Genomic DNA, 23,058 nt, shown 5'->3' with positions numbered 1-23,058 from the left:
CAGACAGGTGCATTTCCTGTGATCGTGAGCCCACATTTCTCCATCCCTGAGAATCTTTAAAAATAAATAAATAAATAACTCCTACTTATTGCAAGGATGTGTGAGTATGCGCGTGCACGCAATCAGCAGGAGCCCCACTTCACTAAAGCAGCGCGAGCCTCTAAATGCGGTATGACTCACAGAAGCAGCGCGCGAGCTTCCCTTGCTGCGTTCCTACTGAATGTGAATAAAACACCTCGCTTCTGCTCCGCGCGCCCCAGATAGCCAACACATGCAACTGGAAGACATTCTCCCTGTGAAACACACACTTAAATATCAGCTCTCGCATCCAACCCAACACGGGGCCCCCCACACGCACACGCGCACAAGGGACACACCTCCATTTGACATTGACACATATTTGGCAATGTGGCGCCTGCCCCTCAGCACCTCCCGTTGGGCGAAGAAAACAACAACAAAAAAAGAAACCTCGCTGTAAATAAAACGCACTGAACCGTAAAACAAGCTGGGATAAAGTGTTAAACAGCACAAAGGAAAGGAGGGATGCGGCTGGAAGAAAAGAAATGGAGGAGGGAGAGCTGGGAGAGGGAAAAAGGAGGAGGGGTCTTCCATTTATCACATAAGTTCATGCGGCAAGAAACAAATGTCAATATTGGCCTATATCCTGCCATGCTGCGGCCACTTTACTGAAGCAAAGCTGGAGGAGAGAGAGAGCAACAAAGAGCCCACTGGCTGTGCCACATGTGCGCATCAATAACAGGCGCTCATAAAAAAAAACTGCTTTCTGTAAACACATCATAAATATTGAGAGTGAAATACATTTTAGCGGATCATCTACTTTAAATTGCTTACTATCAAAACAGGATTTACATTTAGAAAAAAAAAAACAATAAAAAAAATCCCTGGTAATATGTTAATATCCATAATAATAAAAAAAGAAAAGAGAAACATACCTTTTAAATTGCAGCAAACCAATAAAATGAACGGTCTCAGGAAATTATATGGCAACTATCGCTCTCCACTTGCTCAGTTTCTTCTTGATCCCTTTTTTTTTTTTTTTTTTTTTGTCAATCCAGTTTTCCCGCGAAGCTGCTGTAATGACACTTTCTCCTCCACCTCTCTTATTTTCCTCTTTATCTCCTCGCTCTCCTGGTGTCGCTTTATTTCTTTCCTGCAGAGGGAAAATTCAGCACCCAGAAAAACATATATGTAGCGGTCAATCAGAAGACAAAACGGAGCCTCGGATTTCATAAAAAAAGGGGGAAGAAAACAAACTTATCTGCCACTAAAATAAGGAGCAAAACTGATCAAAGTATGTTTGTCTGCTGCAGAAACATTTCTAATTATTTTCTAATATGTGTTACTGTTTACATGTTGGACCAGAGTGACAAAAATAGAGCTTTGATAGGAAAAGCCTGGCTTCACTCGCTGATTTCCCCCCTCCTTTTCTCCGTGAAGGTGGTACAGTCCGTCCTTGTGGAGCTCGCGGAGCAGATACCCCCACCTCCCCCAGCGGTGGAGCATTCCCGCCTGGGACTGAGCAGGCAGGTAAACAAACTCACCTGGAGTTCAGATCGAGATGGAAAAGGTTAGTTATAACTGAGGGGTCTAATAAAGGCAGCAGCTCCAACTCTAAATCCACTCCTCTGGAATGTGTCTAATCTGAAGGCTTTTCCTGGGTCAATATCAACATTACAGATGTTCACATCAAAATATTAGGAAGCTGTTAATACTTAATCATTATAATGAAAAAGAAAATAGTGCAAACATTGTTTTTTATTTGTCAGTATTTAATTCTGATTCAATGGCAGCACATTATAAACGTTTACTTTATATCATACATTCGTTTAAAAAAATACAGCTAATACACCCTGTGCTTTCTTTTTTATAAATATGTTACAACCACCCCTCCTTGCAGCTTCAAGTTGGTTCAAATTGATTTACTAACATCCCGCACACATATCCCATCCTCAGAATTTAAAGGTATTGTGGAGGATCTTCAAATAAAAAAAAAAAATCTGCCATCTCCACTTTATAAAAAATGCACAAACACAACCCTGTACCTGCTCCTGCGAGGAAGGAGGGTTAAGCTGATCTTTAAGTGTCCTTGCTCAGTTAGCAGTTTGGGACTGGAGTGGGGTTTCAACTCACAACCTCAGGATTCCAAGCCCTATGCCCTAACCACTAGGCCACCACTCCCCCCAATGAATAAATGAACTCTGAGGAGGAGGACAGACGATCAAGTAAAATGATACGACTGGCATAAAATCAAATACAAACAGCATAAAAATAAAACAACAAGCCGGTCCCATCTAGGTGTAATCGGAGAAAATGAGAGGATCTGATAGGATGAGTCTTGAACTGAATTAACCTGTGTCAGGAGGCACAGATGCACCGACTGATGTAATTGGGAGAGAATACCGCAATTTTCTATATTTTTCAAAATAAAACATCACTCAGACTCTGATCGTCCATAAATTATATATATATATGTACATATATATATATATATATATATATATATATATATTTTTTTTTTTTTTTTTTTTGTTGGACCCACGGACCAGTACCGGTCCGCGGCCCGGTGGTTGGGGACCGCTGTTGTAGAGGGCCACACTGGATTAACGTAGTGATTTCATCAACTGACACGTGCTTCAAAGACTCCAAGCCGCTTCTTGTAATTGCAGTCATCGACTTATTTCATTTGACCATCATTATCCAGACTTTACATTGACTGACACATACTGACCAGGCTAAACCATACTATGATGCCAATAATAAAGCGACAACATAGCACGGTCAACAGAAATTATGACCACCACCGGCTTCCTCATACATACAAAATTCAGTGCGCCAGTATGACTCCCATTCATACCTTAGTGACACTCACGCCCACCTTAGACACACCCACCACCCAGGTGTCAAAGCTGTGTGCTGCTGCCACATCAGTAATTGCTTATTTTGATTATTTGGCTCTTACAGTATGACCACCATTATGGAAAATGATTCTTGAAGATGGACCAGTTAGAAGAGCGAGGTGCGCAAAAACGCTGGGACCCCTTTTTCCACCTGGATCTTTTCTTCCTCATGTTCCTCTGTTGTCACACAAACTTGCCACCACTTCCTCATCGCCTCGGCCGTATCAAGACCCACAGCTATGATTGGTCCTCTTGCGTTGTGGCGTGGAATAACATAGCACAGACCACGCTTCAATATTGGGCATAAATCAAAAATATCTGCGACAAGCTCACTGTGACACACTGCTGTGGGAGGATAACCAGTCCTTAACTCAGAGAGCCAGAGTGGCAGTCCGTGGAAGTAGGTTCCGAACTCACAACTTCAGGATTCCAAGCCCTATGCCCTAACCACTAGTCCGCCATTCCCACACCGTAACTGACCCTTCGGACAGATGATCACTGCTTTATTGTCCCCGTTGGTCACATAACTCCCCCTACATTGCACAGTGCCTGCGCCATCTTTGTTATTACTCACTGCTGTCAAATAACGACAGCCTATGGTGACAGTAGGCTGCCGTGACAGCAAATCCCATAATACATAGCTAGAAGAGCTCTCTGCGCAAAGCATTCTGGGATATATCTGCCACCTCTGACACCTTTCTTTTCCTCTCATACATTTCTTAGACACTTTTTCTCTTACGACCTTCGGCCATTTTCAAAGAATCTCAGAGAAAAAGGTGAATTTAATGACATATGCTTGAAATTGCGCATTGGCCAGAAGAAGGTAGCAAAGTAGCCAAGCAAAGCAAGCACATAGGAGGGCTTTACGTAAACATATTACCAGAATGACTGACAATTAGGAGGACCACTTATTTAGATGATCCACTCGGAAATAAAATATCTATACCTTGGTTTAGAGAGTAATCACCATGGTGAGATTAAAAAAGCTGCCAGAAACCCAAAACTGCTTCAACTTTTCATACTGTACCAGCTGTGAAGCATAGAGTTGGAAGTGTCATGGTTTTGGCACACTTTGCTGCACCGTCATGAATTCTAATGTGTAACCATGCTGGAGAAGAATGTGAAATCTAAAAGGAATTATACCCTGCATTTACACAAACTAGGAAATAAATAATAAACTGGTACTTACAAGTTTTTACTGTAAAACAAAAAAAAAAAGAAAAGATAAATGTGACATATAAAATTCAAGATTTGGAACCATCATTTTTATCTACAGATACAGACTTTGAGCTACAACATGAAGCATGGTAAATAAAAAAAATAAATAAAAATAAATTAACTAAATTTATTGGACCTGCAGTTTGTAAAAAACTAAGTATCTTTTAACTAAAAAGAGGATCTGCATCCACAACTTGAGTACTCACTAATACTAAAGTTGGAAATGATTTTATTCCTGTATGATCTATTACAACCTGATCAAAATTCACACATATTTATTGCTATTATCTGTTTCTATGCAGTGCTGGACTGGGACAATTATTAAATGACTTTGATCAGTCCTGCGGACAAAAACAATCCTGATGTGGAGATTCTTAGAAAGTGCCAGATCAAGAGCTCCATCAGAGCTTTTATCTTCAGCCAGACTTCAGTGGGAGGCCAAAGATTAAACTGGGTAAAGACGAGGCAAACTTAACTGCTATAACCAATGTTTCATATCTTTGTCTTAGCATAATTTCACACTCAATATTACTTTGTTCTTCCTTTATTTTTTATGAGATGTGTTTATTACTTGTATAATAGAGAATACTTAGATAGCACAAGATAATTAGTGGGTAGAGTTTTATCATTAAGTACAGGTTCATGTCACAGCTATCAAAAGTAAAATTATTGTTTTTTTCGACTGAAGTAGAAAAAGCTCCAAGCTGTCCCTACAGGGTCTGTCCCCCCAGAGCCTCTGATTATCTCTTTCAGGAAGCCATTTTCAGTTGGTGGGCCGTGTCGTCCTCAGTGTACTAACAGTGATGCAAGATAAACAAGCTTGACTTCTGTCCTAAGAGATTTTCTGCTTCTTGAAAGGTTAATCTAAAAAAATATATATAGGTTAAAAAGTTATGAGCCTTTATTTCTCTTTAATAAAATTAATTTGAACGGAGATGGAAACTAAAACCATGTGACAACATAAAGGCATCATGTTGTCTCTTTAGACCATGACAGTGTCATTTTAGAAAAAACTTAAAGTCCATGATTTGGTCTTTAAGAAAATTCATCGTTTAAACGTAATAAATGAAAATGATTACAAAGCATGAGAACGCATAAAAGGAATAAAAAAAAAGATTGAGAGGAAAACAGCATTTAATGAATAGGAAGAGAAGAAAACAAAGTCATTGTTAATAGACTGACTTAAAAAGTCAAAAGTCAGTTTAACTTCTTAATCTCCTGTCTTTGCTGAACTCATGATGGTCCAAATGTGTCATGTTTGGCTTAAGGTTCCTAACCCACATGCAGAACACACTGAGGCTGGAGAAAAGTTCAAAGGTTTATTGAAATAATTCTGTACAAGGAATAAACACATCCAGGGGTTAATCAGATCCAGGACTGGTCACGAGTGGGTTCACTGCAGAGGGGGACAGAGGAGTTAGTGGATGTCCAGGTAATTTGCAGGATGTGAGTGAGCAGGGCAGTACCTGTTCTGGAGTTTGAGCTGAGCGGCTGAGGGGGGGAACCTTGAGGGACCAGAGGCTGTCAGCAGGCTGAGGGCTTGGCGGAGGCAGAGCTTGGTTTGAGTGTTTGCAGATCACAGATTTGAGTTTCCCTTCCAGATTCTTCAGAGAGCGGGCAGGCAGGTCTTAGACAGGAATGATTCTCCAGGGTTCTTCAGAGATCAGACAGGCAGATTTCCAACAGAGAAACTCTTCAGGGTTTCTGGTTTCAGGCAGGTTCAACCTGGGAAGCAGAAAGGAGAAATCAGATCAGGGAGTCAGAGATTCAGACAGGCAGGTTGGCTCAGGCTTGCTAACCGTAACTGGCAAACACTCTGGCATTGGAGTGTTAGTCTCCTCCCCCTTAAGTAGGCCCAAGGCTGATGAGGAGATTAAAGACAGGTGTTGCAGGTAGGCACAAGCCCTCAGGAAGGGATCCTTGGCGCCCACTGGTGGGCAAGCCTCTAGATCCCAACAGACAGCAGAAGCCCTCAGAAAGGGATCCTCGGCTCCCTCTGGTGGGCAAACCTCCGGATCCCAACAAAATGGGGATTATTTATTAACGGTTTGTGATAATTTCTCTACTTGTGTAGCTCTTTAACCTTAGTAATTCAGCTACCTCTGACAAATTACCATTAACTTTTAAATTCTTTGAACTTTTGCCCGAACAAAGGGCAACTCAGGAAAAGGAGCTCAGGGGAGCTCACTATATATATAGTGCAATTAGTCAGTCTCAACCTGCAGACATATTCTTATTGTAAAAAGAGTTTGTAATAATTTTTAAAAGTGTTTATGTAGCTTAAACCCAATTTATATAGAGAAAAATAAATAAACTCTGAGATATTTACATAATGTACTTTTTTTCCCTCTGATTTTGAAATGTGAGATTATCCCTGGTAATCTCTGGCTGTGACTGGCTGGATGTGCTCTCCTCATCCTCTGACATGGGAGCTGCCTCAGAGCTCGTCTGCCTGGCTGTGTTTCCTGGACATGGAGCTGGTTTACAGCTGCTTTTTGTATCTCTGCCTCTGTCTCCTTGAACCCCAGTCGGCCTCGGCAGATGGCCGCTCACACTGAGCCTGGTTCTGCTGGAGGTTATTTCCTGTTAGGGAATTTTTCCTCACCACTGTCGCTACAGGCATGCTTAGTGTGAGGGATTGCCCTCTACTCAATGAGTCGATGCAATCAACTGGTTTTCCTTAGATAGAAAACTAAATACAATGTAACCATCCATCCATCTTTTACCTTTTTCCATCAGGGTCTGTGAAGGGACCGAGCCAGCCAAGCACGAGGACACAGTGGTTATTATCAAGAAAAATGTTTTTTATTTCCCCAAAGTAACGATCATCAGAACAAAAATTACAGGGCCCTTAAAAGAGGTCAAATAAAGAGACTAACTTAGGGCACAAAATATCAAAGTTACACTTAACAAAACCTCAGACTAACTGCACAAACAAAACTGACCTGACAAAAAAGCAAACAAAGGGGACTTAAATACTGGCTGATTCGACCAAACTGACACGCTGAGGAAGAGGTTGGGAGAAGATCTACACAAATTTACCAAAAAAACTGAACAGTTAGATTAAGGATTAAAATTTAATTATTATCACTAAACAAAATTAACAAAATGAGCAAATCACAAAAGCAAAAGAAGAGATTATGCAGCATATTAAAAATGTGGAGTCCATGGTCTTCCCCTATAATGGATCTCCAGATGGTACCACCCAATCAGCCAACGAGTATGTCAGCCAAAGTCTTTTGCATTCTCCCAGTTGACGGTACTCCCACAACACCAGAAAAGAAAGCACAAACAATATTAAGCATTTGACAAAATGAAACATACAAAAGTTAACCAAATGTGCATGCTACAATTGGAGATAATGTCTTCTGATATAGTCAAAACAAAAATCAACAAACCAATAAATGTATGCTACTGTGTATTAAAACTTAAAGTGAAAAAGTGGTTGTGTGTGGGATGGCTGACCATGGGACCATCACAGGGTCACAGGGACATGTTGCAACACAGGTCAACAAAGAAATATACAACCATTCACACAAGACTCTCACCTAAGGGCATTTTAGAGTAACCTGATAGACACTGTATCTATGATTAGATTGATCTGATTATCCTGTGTATAAACTGGATCTGTGCTTTGAGAAAATATTGTGCTGTGCATTTGCTCTACATTAACCAGAATGTACTGATCCTTTACCTTAAGTCAGCATAAAACCTTTGGTTATATAACTTTGAAGCGGTAAACAAACTGAGTAAAATCCACAGTGAGTTGTTCCATGCGGTAGCAAAACGGGAAACATAAACATGATGGGTGTAATCCCAGCTGGGTCTCTGCTGAATATTACTGCGGATTGGATCTATGAGCGGCGCTGCTGCTGAAAGGCAGATCATCACTCATTGGCTCTGGGGTTTCATACGTGGGTTCAAAGTTTCCTTGCAAATGACACATTTAAGAGTCATATTCGTCTTGCCATTAGCTGACCCAATTGTTTCCTTCAAGTGTTTGCCAGCTACAGAGGAAAAAAACATGATGTAATAGTCCTTTGAGGAATCCCAACAAACACTGCAGCGGTTGTAAGATTTTCTTGCAGACTGAATAAATTGCAGTTATTTTATAGACAAGTTGTGTACGCTCTAAATTTTATTTGCTTGTCTAAATAATTCCAGACTTATTTGGAGCGGAAAACTCAATGTGCTTCATAGGCTAAGTTGATTTTTCCATAGTTTTAAACATTCCTACCGTTTCACACAAACCAACCTTATATAACGATCCTGCAGCTCGTGCTTGCTGTCAGGCTGTGGTGGGCCGCATTTTTATTCCACCTCAAACAGACAGATGTTTAAATCTGTGACTGTGTTCAAACTTCAAACTCTAAAGTTTCTGCCATATCCTCAAACTTCCCATCTCTTTTTCAAAGGTAAGATGGAGACCAGTTAAAGTAAAGAAACAACAGTAGCCCTTTGTGTTTGGCGAACCAATTGTTCACAGTTCTTGGTGCTCTAAAAGCATACATGGTGAATGCAGTGATCTGTGCTCACGGCTGCTGTTCTGTGTGCAGATATGTAGTTGGACACTGCTTATCTTGGCTCCACAGCTGGGTCGGCCGGGGTGGATTAAGGGGCTTCCAGGTGACGTAACACCCTCTAGCATGAAACATTTAAAATGTGCCAGATAGAGACAAGAGCTGAATAAGCACCAAAACAAGCCAAATAGATTATATTGAGTAATTTTGCCTTGATATAATGAAGTTCTCTTCTTGCAACATACAATATAAAGCAGATGTTTCTTTTTTTTTCCTAAATGAAATCAGTTTTTTAATCTACTTCTCTCTTTTTTTACACAAAGCTACAGAAAAGGGGTTGTCCTAGTTTTATCTGTTTTTTTCCCATAGTTTGAGTTTTTCAGCTCTTACCGGTAAACATATGGACTCAAAGCAGTACCTACAGACTGGTTGTTTAATCCGTCCTTCAGATTTTATAGCACTCTTCACCAAAAGGAAGTTTTCCCCTATTGATTATCGGAAGGACATCAGGAGAACTTCTTATTGACTTATTGCTATGAGATAATCCAATAAGAAATAGGCAATAATTTGGGACAAAGGAAGTAATCATTACAAACAGTCTAGCAAATGGCACCTTACATCTGTATAGGTATTCTACTCTACATTTTTTTAAATCCCTAAAACAACTTTTATTCTGATTTTTCTGATCAAAATTCAGTCATTTTGTTTTTTGCAAGAAAACAAGAAAAAAAAGTTGATCAATATATAACAGCATCTTAATCTAGCAAGAGCCAGACAGAGCATGCTAGAACTGGACTGTTTCTAAAACCGTCAAAATAAGGTCTCAAAAAATGTGACGAATTTTAACATGTGTTTTGAAGAGAATCCTCATACTTTGATGTTGCATAAAAAATAAAAAAATGGTAAAACAGATAAAAAAAAAGGATAAAAATACATTGCTCTTTAGTTTAATATTGGTACATCATTCTATTGAATGCAATTCAGTTTTTTATCCAATTCACAAGTTGTCATCTCAAGGCACTTTAAATAGAGAATTTAACCTGGTCATAGAGTCAGATTGGTAGAAAGTTTTCTATACAAGGAAAACCAGTTGATTAAATCTACAGCAATCCCTCACACTGAGCAAGGATGCAGCAACAGCAGAGAGGAAGAAACCTCCAGCAGAACCAGGATCAGTGTGAGCGGCTTTTTGCCGAGGACGACTGGGGTTCAAGGAGACAGAAGCAGACATATTAAAAGAACAGAAACTCTGATCTATAAATACCTTCTCTGTTAGAAATGGTAAAATAGACCCATGGGTCTCTGTCTAGGATAGAAACAGCCGAGCAGAAGATCTCTGAGCCAGTTTTCATGTCAAAGGGATGAAGTATCTCTAATAATTAATTTGGATATATTAAGGAAAAATCAAGACAGAGCCTTAAAAACTAATATCAAAGCTATATTCTTTTACTGCCACAACATGAGAAGAAAATACAGAAACTTTAATTATTGATAAGCACTCCATAAATAGTTGCATTAGTCAATTTTTATTAAATAAAGCAGCCTGGCCAGATATTCTAAACTTTAATCTCAAGAAACTTTTATTCGCCAAGTTTTGATGTTTATTTTGTTGCTACTTACTGATTCTATGTGTACATCTTAACAAAGGTGTGAATATTGGAATCAAGATCTCTCTATAACATGAAGTGGCAAAATTACCTGAATGGCTCATTCAAGGCCTTGTTTATTTTCAAGTAGTCATAATGTTCCAGAGGGATGTTTCATGAAGTAGGTTTACCGAAAACTCTAAGTTCTCTAAACCTGAAAACAGGGAAACTCTGACTTTTCCGTTTCAGAAAGAGAGTTTCCTCAACCTCTGTTTCAGTCACCATAGTAACATCTCCCCAGAGCTAAACTGGTCGTTAGCAGGTTTTCTTCAGTAAAGTGTTCGCTGCCAATCACATTGTTTTATTTCCTGATTTAGTCAATTTTTTTGTTGTAGTTTCGTACATAATATATATAGATATATTCAAATTGATCTAATTTGTAGTTGCGGATTTTAATCTCAGTTTGTCAAACCTGCTTCGTGAAATGGACCCCTGACGTTTCCCGGGACCAACTGTGAGGTGTGTTGACTTGCATTTCTAGTCACATGTCTGAAAGCCTTACAGGGATATCACTTCCTGTATTCTATTTAACTTGTCATAAATGTTTGGTGATCTGTGCACCCTTAAACTTTAATTAGTCCTGGTCTGACCTTCGATCATAAGCCAGGAGTGTGCATGTAACTTGCAGGTCTCTGCAAAAAATAGAAAGTAACTTTTCATTAAGATGTTGAATTTTGCCAAGAAAAGGGCACCTTGAGCAACAAAGAGGTCCCAAAGCTACATGTGGATTTTAAAGCTGCTAAATCTGTGCCACAGGCAGGGAAACAAAGTCAAAACACTTGAACAGGACAATTCTAAAAGTTCGTGCAGCCCCAGGGTCAGTTTTAAACTCAATAGAGCAGTAGGTAGCTTTGATTGATGCTGCTTCTGTCCACCCTTCTATTATAATCAAGCTTACCCACTGTGCCAATCAAACTCCAGTGTGTGTGCTCCAACTCACCATGGTGCTGTTAGGAGTTTCAGAAAACCCAACTGTAGCCAGGTCCAAGTTTTTGACCAAACAATCAACCTGATGTTAGAAATAAAATTACATTAACAATGTTAACAATGCAACCATAACATTAATGAATTCTTTAGTGAGTAAAAAGAAAGATACCACAAAAGATGATTAAATAGAAAGACAACCTGACCTTTCACAGAGGTCAAAAGTCCAGTTGCCTTCCTATTTATGCATGGTTTGTGTGTGCCATGATGACCCAGACAGCATCCTGCATAAAAAAAGAAATAAATTAATCAGTGAGTTAATATATCCTTTGATTTCCTAATCCTCGGGTCATAGGAAATCTTTTCATGGACTTAATGTGTCAGTCCAGTTACAGAAATGAGGTTTATCCTAAAACTGTGATCATCTAGCATGTGAGATGTTTTATCAGTTCACTGCTATAATATGCAATATTAGAGCAGGACCAAGTTTTGGGAACATGGATGGAAGAAAGGGCTTCTAAAGCATCAGACAAGTAGCTCATCATCACTGCTCACATTTGAATCAACGGCAGCATGAATACATTGATAATCAGCTAGACAGGTGCCAAAGCCACGAGCAGAAATTCTAGAGAAAAAATATTTTTCCTATGTTTTGCCTGTTTTTGTGTGGAAAAATTTTGAGTGAAACTCTGGTAAAAAGAAAAAAGGTAGCTTGGAGTAGAATCTTTTGGGTTCTTTTGTAAATGAATTCCATTTTCCTGTTTTTATGACCCTGTAGGGAGCTTGTGATGGGATAATAAAAGCTGAAGTGTCAAAATCCTCCAAGCTGGCTGTCATGAAAAGCAAACTCTGCAAAGAAATGTGGACCGAGACTTTTCCACATGGATGGAGCAGATTGAACTTGCTTCAGTTTAGAGGGCAATACTTTTCTTATTTGTTTTGTTTAACAATTAGTTGTTGCATTAAATTTGGTTTTCTTTTTTGTTAAAATTTATTTCATGATTTATTTCATGAACAAGGAGGAACAAACACAATCGGTACAAAGTCTTTTTTTAACAGCTGTGTTCATTAAGCAGCTGCCAGGTAGGGTCTCATAAATCTCCTTATAATTGAAGGTCTCTTTTGATTCAGTATTAATGAATCCCTTTGACCTTTTACCTACAGGAAACACAGTTACAGTATCCGGGGCAATTAACAACATCAGCATCTAATTACCAAATGATGCCTCATCTTCATGTGCTCTGATTCTGTATTATGCTCTCAAAATATTTGCATACCACCATTGCCTGCAGGACATGGACAATCAAACTCTTGTGGCATAGAAGCCAAGTACCATTAAAAATCAACAATAATGACTCAAACTATGAAAAATTAACAATTATACTTTACCAAATCAAATTCTGTAATTATGTTGTTTGTGTTCATGCAGAGGTGCATTGAATCAACAGATTTAATTACTTGTGGACTGTTCAAACAAACTCTCAATAAAGATTTTTCACTCTTCTGTGGTCTTTGTGGCATGACTATTATGAGACTGAAAGTCTGGATGCTCATGCAGAGCCTCCATTCTTCCCTAAGGTAATGCTAACAACATTTTAGCGATATAAGAAAAACATATATAGCTATGTATAAACACAGATACGGTAGAAAAACACCTTTGCGTTTTTTGCAAGAGTGTTTTTCTGGCGAAGCATCTTCTAGAAAGCTTGAAGCCCAGTTGTTTAAACTTAACTTTTCAAGTTTGACCATGACCTGGATGACTGAGAATCTTCACAGATATGTTACAGGACTAAATTGACTCACTATTGAAATGGGCTTTATAAATAAACTTATAAGCAAAACTCCTTCTGATGTTTGGGATCATGACTGGTTCCTTTACTGTAGAGGTGAAATATTAAAGACCTCTTTAGTATGAAACCTATGTGACCATGTAGTTTTCTAAGGTGTTTCTTTGCACCTAACTCCTCATCCGTAAGGCGTGGGTTATGTTATAACTCAAAGCTTATGGACGTGACTCATAAGCATGCTGAGGTTTTTGTACGGCAAGAAAACACACTACATACATAAAGTGATAGCATCTGTTTTTCATAGAAAGAGAGATTATGGCTGTATAGGAACATGTCTGAATGTCTAATGGAAGAAAAAAATGTGGACTCAGAATTTCCCACAATGCACCTTGAAAGGTAATGTACGTCGATAGTCACCAGATCAGCTGTTGTATCCCAGAATGCTTTGCAAGAGCTCTCCTGACAAAGCATCACAGGATTTGTTTTGGCGGCGAGAGAGAGCAAATATGAGAACGGGGAGAAAAAAGAATTGGTCATTTGTCCAAATGGTTAGTTAACTGAACACACAAGAAGAAGAATGGGAGGCAGTTATCAGGCTTCTCTCATGTGAAACCAACTACCAGATTTAGTTTGTGTCTAATTTTAAAGCTAGGCTTAAAACTCCTTTTGATAAATCTTATAGTCAGACTGGCTCAGATTATTACCTCTACCTGCTATTATTGCTAATATTACCTGCTATTATTACTGCTACCTCTACCTAGTTATGCTGTTGTAGACTTAGGCTGCTGGAGGACATAAGGGCTATTTTTCATGCCTCTGTAAGGTACTTCATCTATTCTTCGATTTTGCTTTATTTGTTAATTCATTGGATCTTATGTTCTCTTGTTTTTTTTTACACTTTATTTTAGCCACATCTGGCTAGGAACGCTGTTTAGTGCTGTTTCTTGGAGGGAATCATCAGCTGAGCTGATGCTGCTAACAACTTAAATTACAGGTTATAGTTTGGGCTGTTTTTTTGTTTTCTTTTTTCAAGTTTTTACCCTTTTCTCCTAGACATCAGCTTTAAGCTTTTATTGGAACTAATTGTAAGTGCAATCTTTCATCCCTTTGTCATGAAAAATGGCTCAGAGCTAATCTGAGTAACTGTTCCTGTCCTAGACAAAGCCACCTATGGAGCTAGTTTACTGTTACCTTTTCTAACATAGAAAATATTTATACATCAGTGCTTTTATAATCACTTTTTATGTCTTCTTCTTTCTCGTTTAACCGTAAGTTGCCCTCACAGTCACACTGAACCTGGTGCTGCTGGAGGTCTCATCCTGTTAAAAGGGAGTATTTCCTCTCCATTGTTGCTGCATGCATGCTCATTGTGAGGGATTGCTGTAAAGTCAGCGTCAAAAGGCAAGCAAATATACCGTATTTTAACGACCATAAGGCGCACCGTACTAAAAGGCGCAGTCTCAGTTATGTGTGCCATTTCTGTATTTAACACACACATAAGGTGCACCGGACTATAGGGCGCGTTTTTTATATACAGGTACATGTCCTCTACTACCTTTAAATACCTCACTGCGTATTTAAAAATACAGCGGGGGCAAAACTGAGTATGACTGTGCTTTATTCATGTATTTATTACAAAGTATTAATCAAACCTGGGTGCTGGCCGTGAGACAGACACATCGCAGATGACACAGCGCTGTGATCACTCCTAAATTAACTTAAAATCCTTAAACCTGCCGACGGAATTTGTTCGCTTTTATTACCGGTATCCTGGTGCCTGCAGTTTAAATTATTTAGATGAAAAACACCTGCCAACAGCCGCGGTGAACCTGGAGGCTACCCAGCCTAGAGGCTGCTGATGAAGGGATTTCTACTGTCGGTGCACCGCTGGTATGTGGGGGTCTGAGCGCCTCCGACAGAAATAGATAATCTGGATGAACTGACTGCAATTATGAAGTTTTCAGGTGGACTTTCTCACTTAAAAACATATTAAAACTACTTTATTCCCACTGATCACAGCAAATATAGCTGCAAGATTGAGATTATTTAGATGAAAAAACACCTGCCAGCCACCGCGCTGAAGAGGAGGAGACCCGCCCAGAGGCTGCTGTTGAATTAAGTTTTCAGGTAGAAAAATAGAGCGGGAGCAAAACTGAGTATGATTGTGCTTTATTCATGTATTTATTACAAAGTATTAATCAAACCCATCAAAGTCCTCATCCTCTGTTTCTGAATTAAACAGCTGCGCTAAATCAGACATGCCAATTTCCCCTTCTTCGCTGTCAGAGTCACTTTCCGTGCAGCGCAGCTCCTCAGAAATAATGCCGGCTTTTGCGAAAGCTTGAACAACAGAGCCAGCAGACACGTTAGTCCAAGCATCTACAATCCATCCGCAAACAGTGGCGTAACTTGCCCGGCGCTGCCTTCCACTTATCCTGAAACTGTGGTCTCTGTCGGCCATCCATCGCTCCCACGCCGCTCGCAGCCTTACTTTGAACGGCCGCTTCACACCGATGTCGAGCGGTTGAAGTTCCTTTGTCAGACCTCCCGGGATAACGGTGAGCACAGCAGGGGTTTTTTTCACCATGTTTTTCTCATCAGCTGTGAGACGGGCACGCATGGAGTCACAGATTAACTGCGATGGTGATGTGTGGAAAAAAACACCTGTTCTCCTCACATACACCTCCCTCAGCCACGCTTTCATTATCTCCTCATCCATCCAGCCCTTTTCATTTGCGTTAATATCATATGTCATCAGAGCACTGTGTCTGTCTCGCTGTCAGCTCCCAGATCAGCTTCTCTGATTGGTTGATGCGGCGCGTCCAGCAGCAAAACTTAAATTTTTCCATCTCGAACAGCAGCAGCGCGTTGGCAGATGCTTAAACGCTCCTGCTGCTCAAAACGCGCTGCGGGACCTTTTGCTGCGCCTATACGCGCGTCAACCATTGACTTTGCATGTAAACTCGCTGCTTCTGCTGCACCTGCTGCGTCCCGTTCACACCGATGTCGAGCGGTTGAACAGCGAGCACAGCATTAATTTGTTTCCCCATGTTTTTGACATCAGCTGTGAGATGGGCACGCATGGAGTTACATATTAACAGCGATGGTGATGAGTGGAAAAAAAACACCTGGTCTCCTTACATTCAGCCACTCTTTCATCATCTCCTCAATGAGGTGGTCTCAAAAGTCGCAGTTACAACACACATAAGGGAATTTTGAGGGGAAAAAAAGACGTTTAAGTGCGCCTTATAGTCGTGAAAATACGGTATATTGTCCTTCCATGCTTATTCAGGGGGAGCAAATCCTGCACAGTAATATATACATAGTTCCTTACATAGACATAATTTAACCAATCTCACTGCATGATCTGATTGAATTATCTCTGTAAAGCCCTTTGATGTAATACATGTTTTGAATTAGAGCTATATAAATTAACGGAATTGAAATGACCTGAAACGTATCCTCTTTTGTTACAGCAAGGTACTTCTGTTTTTGAATAAAAGAAGAGATCTTACAAGCATCAAAACCAGAATGTTTATTCTTTTTAGTTAAAGTCTTTTCAGAAGACAGTTTTTTTGCCTTCAGCTCTGTATAAATGTTTTCTTTCCTCTGCGCCACAGACTCTAACTCCAACACTTCCAGACAATCTAAGGACTTGAATGCTTCACTATCGCGTCTTGATGAAGGCCAAGTGGATTTGTTTGATGCTCTGCGTCAAAAGAACATCAGAAATAACTCCCTGTATGCGGCGCAGGCGTCCTCTTTAATGCTGTCTGAGATAAAGAGGAGGCTTAGTTTGGGAGGCGAACGCAGGGGATGAGGCAGGAGGGTGAGAAAAAAGAAGAGGGAAGATAAAAAAAGGACATGGGAAAAGATTTAGAGATGTTCCCCCGTGCCACATTCATAGGGCTTGCTTATTATTGTTCTCCTCTGGTTTCCTAGAGGGTAAAGGGCTAAATGACCTAAAAGGTTCCCAGAAGATTTAGACCGGATTTTTTTTTTTTTTTTAACATTAAATAATATTGAGTTTTCCCAATAGAAAAAAATATATATCAGAGAGCCAAGAAGGCCACAATACAACTGTTAAGAAATCAATTATTTCCTCTGTCACTCCAGTCATTTTATTTTCAATTATAAGGAGAATGATTCAGTACATTTTCTGACTTAGATAAGGTCAAATGTCTCTGAACAAATGCATTTTACATATAGTGTAAAGTGTATAGTATGTTTTTCTAACCCACTGATGCTAATGCAGGTTTGGTACTTTTTAATGACCATATTTAGCCAATATTCCTAATTTTTTTTTAAAAGTGTTTATCTTTGCCGCTGTAAGCACCATGGCTACCCAGGAGAAATTTCCTTTTTTTTGGGGACAAAGAAAGGATATCCTGATCTTGGTCTGTTGCGCTACAGTCAAATAAAATCCTGCAGAGTTGAGAATGTTAAGGAATACAGCTTAGTACCTGCATATACTCGCTGTTTCTTGTGCTTTCTCTATAAAAGAAACGATACAGCTTTAATTCTCAGCTGTTACTGATGGATGATTAAGACGTAGACGACGCAAGTAAATCTTAGATGAAAATTGTGAATCTTTGGGTTTTTGTAATCAATAGGCCAGTTTTCTTGTTCCTATTGTTAATTATTCACAGTTTAGTAAAATCACTTCACCAACTCTTCTAACATTCCAAACAACAAAAAGAGTAATAAAATGATGTAATATTCCTTCTGATATTGTATCAGATCAGGGAAAGATCAATACTCAGAGCTTCAAGCTCAGTTAAAATGTGAGGGATTGCTGTAGAGTAAAATAAATATGTTCAACATCTTTTGCCCACCTTTGTCATTTTCATGACAAAGGTGGGCAAAAATACGTCGATATATCATTACATTGAAAATGTAAAGATTTGCAATAGCGGTATTTCTATTTAAAAAAATCAATTAAAAGTGCATTTGAATACTTTTAGTCACACTATAACTTTGTTTTAAACACATGAGAGATAAACCTTTATTTTGGCCATGGCTCTAGTGGGCCCCACCATCCTCCTCTTCTTTGTCTTTTCTTATATGGTCCAGCTGCAGATCATGTGACCCACATAATGCAAAAATAAAAAGGGTTTCCATTGCATTTTTGTGAAATATAACTATTCTGATTTGACTGAAACACCAAAACAAAGAGTACAGACTTTTTATTGAAACATGTGGGGTTATCAAAAATTGTAGCGTTTCCAATTAAATAATTTATTTTTGTAATTAGAATACCCTCAATTTGATGGTTAATGGAAACATGCCTGATAACTGGATGCCATCAGCTGGGTGTTCTTAGATAGAAAAGTGTTGACCAATCTGACTGGATGATCTGATGAACTCTCTTTGTAAAGTGCAATAATATTGGATATACATCACTATTTGGTCCAAAGTTGCCGGAGGTGGAAATGAGAAAATTGCTGTTTGAATAACATCAGGTTTATTTTATGTCTTAAAGGTTTTACCAGAAATAGCTCTATTTTATGTTTTTTAACAATAATAAGGGGAAATCAAGCATTCATATTATATTAAATTAATGAAGACATGATCACATGAAAGCATTTTAAACCATGCTGGTGATCCAGGTCATAGTCATTCCAAAAAAAGAAAATGAAAAACAATCCCCTGGACTTTGTTTAGAAGTTTGAAGACCTTTAGCTTCCCATCCTGGAAGCTTTGTTTCTCAATGTCAGGAATAGCGTTGAGTTTGAGCTTTTATACAGTAGGATGATGGCTAAGAATCTTCACCAGAATATTGCACGCCATTTTGGGACAGACACCCTCTGAGTAATGTGTGAGTACGAGAAACTTCTTGATGGGCTACTGTATAAAACCTCAAACTCAACGCTATTCCTGATATTTCGAATAGAAAAAGCTTCCTGGATGGGAAGTGAAAAGTCTTCAAACTTGGAAACAAAGTTCAGTGGATTGTTTTTCATTTTCTTTTTTTTGTGGAATTTTAAACCATGGCGTCATTTTGAACTTTATCTGCATTGTGGAGCATTCCCCCTTCAGTTCCCTCAGAGCAGCATCCATGTTTACAGCAGTCAGGCTGTATAGATGTGTGTGCAGCTCAGGGTGTGCATCTTTATGTGTGTGAGACCACCAGCTGTTGACAACATGAGCTGGGATGGGGGGGGGTCAGAGGAGAAAAAAATGGGGGGGTGTCCCTGCTTATGATTGGCCCAGTGGGCTGGCTCCAAAGGAGCTGACATAACAACTTCATGCCTGACCTAGATAAAGCGTCCATGACGTCAGCGCTGTCTCTTCTATTTTGTCTCCCTTGTTTGTTGGTACCCACTTTCAAATCTCTTATACAACTCTTTTCCCTGCCTAACCCCCATCCTTCCCATGAATATGCACTTTTTTCTTCCCTCTTTATAATCACACTGAAGCACAGAAGCTGAGTTAATCAGGGGAGTGAAGGAGAGAGGATAGAGGAAAAACAATCTACCGCCGCCAATAACCCACTTTCTAAAGATTAAAGCTATCCTGATGAATATTAATGCGTTGGAACCTGGAAACCAGCGCCAGCCCTAAAGATGTTACAAAACGAGGAGGCAAGCTTCCCCCATATGGACAGATACACTCTGCAGCTTGTTTTGATTCGGTGTTCTGTGTGTAGCTTTCGTACATATGTATCAAATTATTGTTAGACTGCAAAACTGCTCTGCTACAAAAATAGGTGAGGGTGGAAAAAACAAGCTGTACAAGGCTGGTGCCAACTGCATGAGAAAACAACCACTGGGCTCTGGGAAGATATATTCTGGTGCTTTTGAGTCTTTTTATAGTTTCTTATGTTGCAGCCACAAACTTTAATGAGTTTTACTAGTAATTAGTGAAAAAAAAATCAGCAGAAAGCAAGATATTTCAGAAATAAGCATCTAAAATGTGTGAAATGCATTTGTGTTTAACCCCCTCAGTCAATATTTTGTAGAATCGCCTGCATGTATAGAAGGTGAATATAATTTTCTTTCATTCCCATTCATTCCCTTACAATTGCTTGACATGTAAAATGAAATTTCCTCTATATTTTCCATTAGTCTGGTCATGACAGAGCTATTTGGGCTTACTTATCTGGGCCATGCATGGCTATGATGTGCTTTGCACTCTCATTACCCTGGAACACGGGTGCCGGTTTGTGCCACCTTAAAACCCAATCACTGACTGCACTAAGGGGTCTGCAAAAACTCTGGAACCTGTTTTGATAGATTAACTTTTCATTTTCATCAGCTTATACATCTCATTCATGTCCTGTTCAGTTTTGTGTTCCACAAGGCTGGGTGTTGTGTTCCTGCGGCTATTGCTGTTTCTTATCTACCTGCTCCCGCCTGGTCCATTATTGTCATATTTGATTGATATTTCCTGTTCTTATGCAGATGATATCGGGTTTTACATCACCTTTCCTACAAATAAAGTTTTGAAGCTTCACATTTTACGCAGCTGTCTGGATTCGATTAAAAGCTGCATGTCTTAAAGTTTTCCCCAGTAAAATGAGCACTGCCACTGGTACCTTTCTCTAACAATGCAATGAAAAATTAGATACATTTTGCATGAGTTTCACAGTAAGATTTACTGCAATATACTGTGAAACATATAGTGATTAACTGAAATTTCATATCTGTAAAATTACAATACATTTTTGGAAAAACAACTATGTACTGTAACTTTACAGCTTCAATGACAAAGCAATTACTATTATATTACAATACATTTCTAGACGTGAATACATTAGATTAAGGTCATGGAACTCATTCCAAAGAAACTACATCAGTAGTCCCATTATGATCCAAAAGACCAATCACATAGCATATGCACAACAAAAGGCTCCAACAGTCCACTTTGGAATATGAGCATTAGTGCTCCAACTGGAGATTGCTCTGGTTTGAGCCACCAGAATGAACAAGGGCTCTTGGATAAAGGTGAAGAGCAGTGGCGCACGGCCAATAGAGGGTGGTAGGACACTTGATTAAGACATAAAAAAAACAAATGAAAGTTAAATTATAATATTTTGAAATATATTTAGATATATTTTTTAGATGTGCAACATCTCTCGTTAAAAATGGTACATGCACAGTATCTCCTCTGCAATACAGAAATATAAGAGAGCTGAGGGCGAACCAAAGCTACGTCCTCAGGTGACAGGAATTGTCATGACAGTTGTTGTGTGGGTGATTGACAGGCCGAGTCACAGGAGGGAAGCAAACTTACCAAGAAAAGCTGGAGGTGAAACCGTTTGGACCTGATCAGCTGAACAGCAAAATTAACCAGCAGTCCAAAGACAGATGGAGACGGCACACTCTGTCTTTTTCCAGGACCTGGTTTAGCTACAGGGCTTGGCTAATTGCATGCAGTGAGGCTAAAACTTGAATCTGCTTTCCTGCTTCCTTTTTCAAAACGCCAGGATTCGACCCAGCATGGATACAGACAGGTACGACTGATTTAGAGCATTTTTTTTAGGAAAGGTAAGGAAGCTTGAACAATCTGGGATGCATGTTTTATTTTAATTTGTCACCTGAGGGGGCACTTTTCTACCAAAAACTCTAGAACTTGCACTTTGCTCCTTTAATATGCAGGAACAGCTGTAATTCTGCACATTTCTATCCATTATACTTTACAGAGCAGCTCAAACTCAGTCAACTGGATGAAACATTTTCTGTGAACTTCAGTTTTTCAATCTTGAAACAAAATAATGGGATTTAGTTCCACAGTTTGACTGGACAAATACAGTTTCATCTAAACCAGTCCACTGTAGCACTGGTTGGATGTTGAGGTTGTTTTTCTTCTGGGAGAAGAACCTCCACCTCAGCCTGCAGTTTTATCAGCTTCTAACAGGTTTTCTTCCAGGATTATCTGATCAACAATGACCAGCTAACCTGTTCTTAGTGAGGAGATAGAGCCTACAGAATAGCGGTACCACCATATAAAGAATATATAGAAGTTGAGGTGTTCAATGTGATGTTTTTTTCTCTCAGCAAATTGACCGAGAAAAAGTTAAATTTTTCTGTTATCTGATAAGAGCCCAAGACTCTCAATGTTTGCTGCAGCCTCTGAATGGTGCATGGGGACTTCTAATTGCTTTCCTTTATCAATAGCTTCCCACTCTCCTATAAAGACCAAACTTATAGCATCACAATTATATTTTATGAGCTACTTTGCTTTGATGTATCACACAATTATACACATCACATTTTATGGAATAAATGGGACAGAATCTAAGAGTCCAATGTGCTTGACTTTTAAAAGGCAAGGTGTACTTTTAAGATTTTCTTAATTTTATCAACAACAAAAAAATGTATCTCATTGGAGTTAATATATTATGGGCTGCTAAGTGGCACAGTGGGAGGCACTACTACCTTGCAGCAAGAAGGTTCTAAATAAGATTACTGGCCCAGGGTCTTTCAGCATGGAGTTTGAATGTTCTCCCTGAGCATGAGTGGGTTCTCTCCCGGTACTCCGGCTTCCTCCCTCAGTCCAAACACATTAGATTAATAGGCTTCTCTAAATTCTTCTTGGGTTGAGTGTGTGTGTGAATTGCTGTTTGTCCTGTTTGTCTCTGTGTTGCCTTGCAATAGACTGGCGACCTGTCCAGGGTGTACCCCGCCTCTCGCCATTGACAGATGGAGCCCCCCTCATGACCCCCGCAGGGATAAGCATGATGGAAAATGGATGGATAGTAATATATTATCTTACTACAAATCAGATAATCATGTTAGATGTGGCTGTGATTTAGGATGAAAGAGAGAAGACAAGCTATTTTCAATGAAAAAAAATTCACTTTGATGAAGAATTAAGTATAGAATATAAAATTCCTGTATTGTCCAAAAAAGGGGATATTTTGGTGTTACAGAAGAAAAAGATTATAGCAAAAGTGGTCTTCCAAATGTGAAAAGTGTATAAAAATAACAGACTAGTGAAGAGCCAATAAAAAAATAAACAAATAAAATACTGTACTGCAAGGTGTTTTTACAATATAAATACTGTGCACCTGCATAAAAAATAACCAATATACAGCTGTGGA

The 23,058-nt window shown here is 39.3% G+C and overlaps 1 protein-coding gene across 1 annotated transcript in view; it reads right to left on the bottom strand.

Annotated features, from left to right (window-relative positions):
* ndrg2 (NDRG family member 2) overlaps nt 1–1,239 on the bottom strand; it is a 78,037-nt gene extending 76,798 nt beyond the window's left edge. The window contains exon 1 of the mRNA XM_038291913.1: nt 954–1,239. The gene's annotated coding sequence lies outside the window, so the exon portion shown is untranslated. The remainder of the gene's footprint in view (nt 1–953) is intronic.
* Nucleotides 1,240–23,058: the final 21,819 nt, after the last annotated feature.

The sequence above is a fragment of the Cyprinodon tularosa genome, unplaced genomic scaffold (assembly GCF_016077235.1).
Source record: "Cyprinodon tularosa strain WSP-4 unplaced genomic scaffold, ASM1607723v1 ctg1083, whole genome shotgun sequence".
NCBI lineage: Eukaryota > Metazoa > Chordata > Actinopteri > Cyprinodontiformes > Cyprinodontidae > Cyprinodon > Cyprinodon tularosa.
Note: the sequence above shows the minus strand (reverse complement) of the source record. Positions and strands in the feature narration are given on the sequence as shown.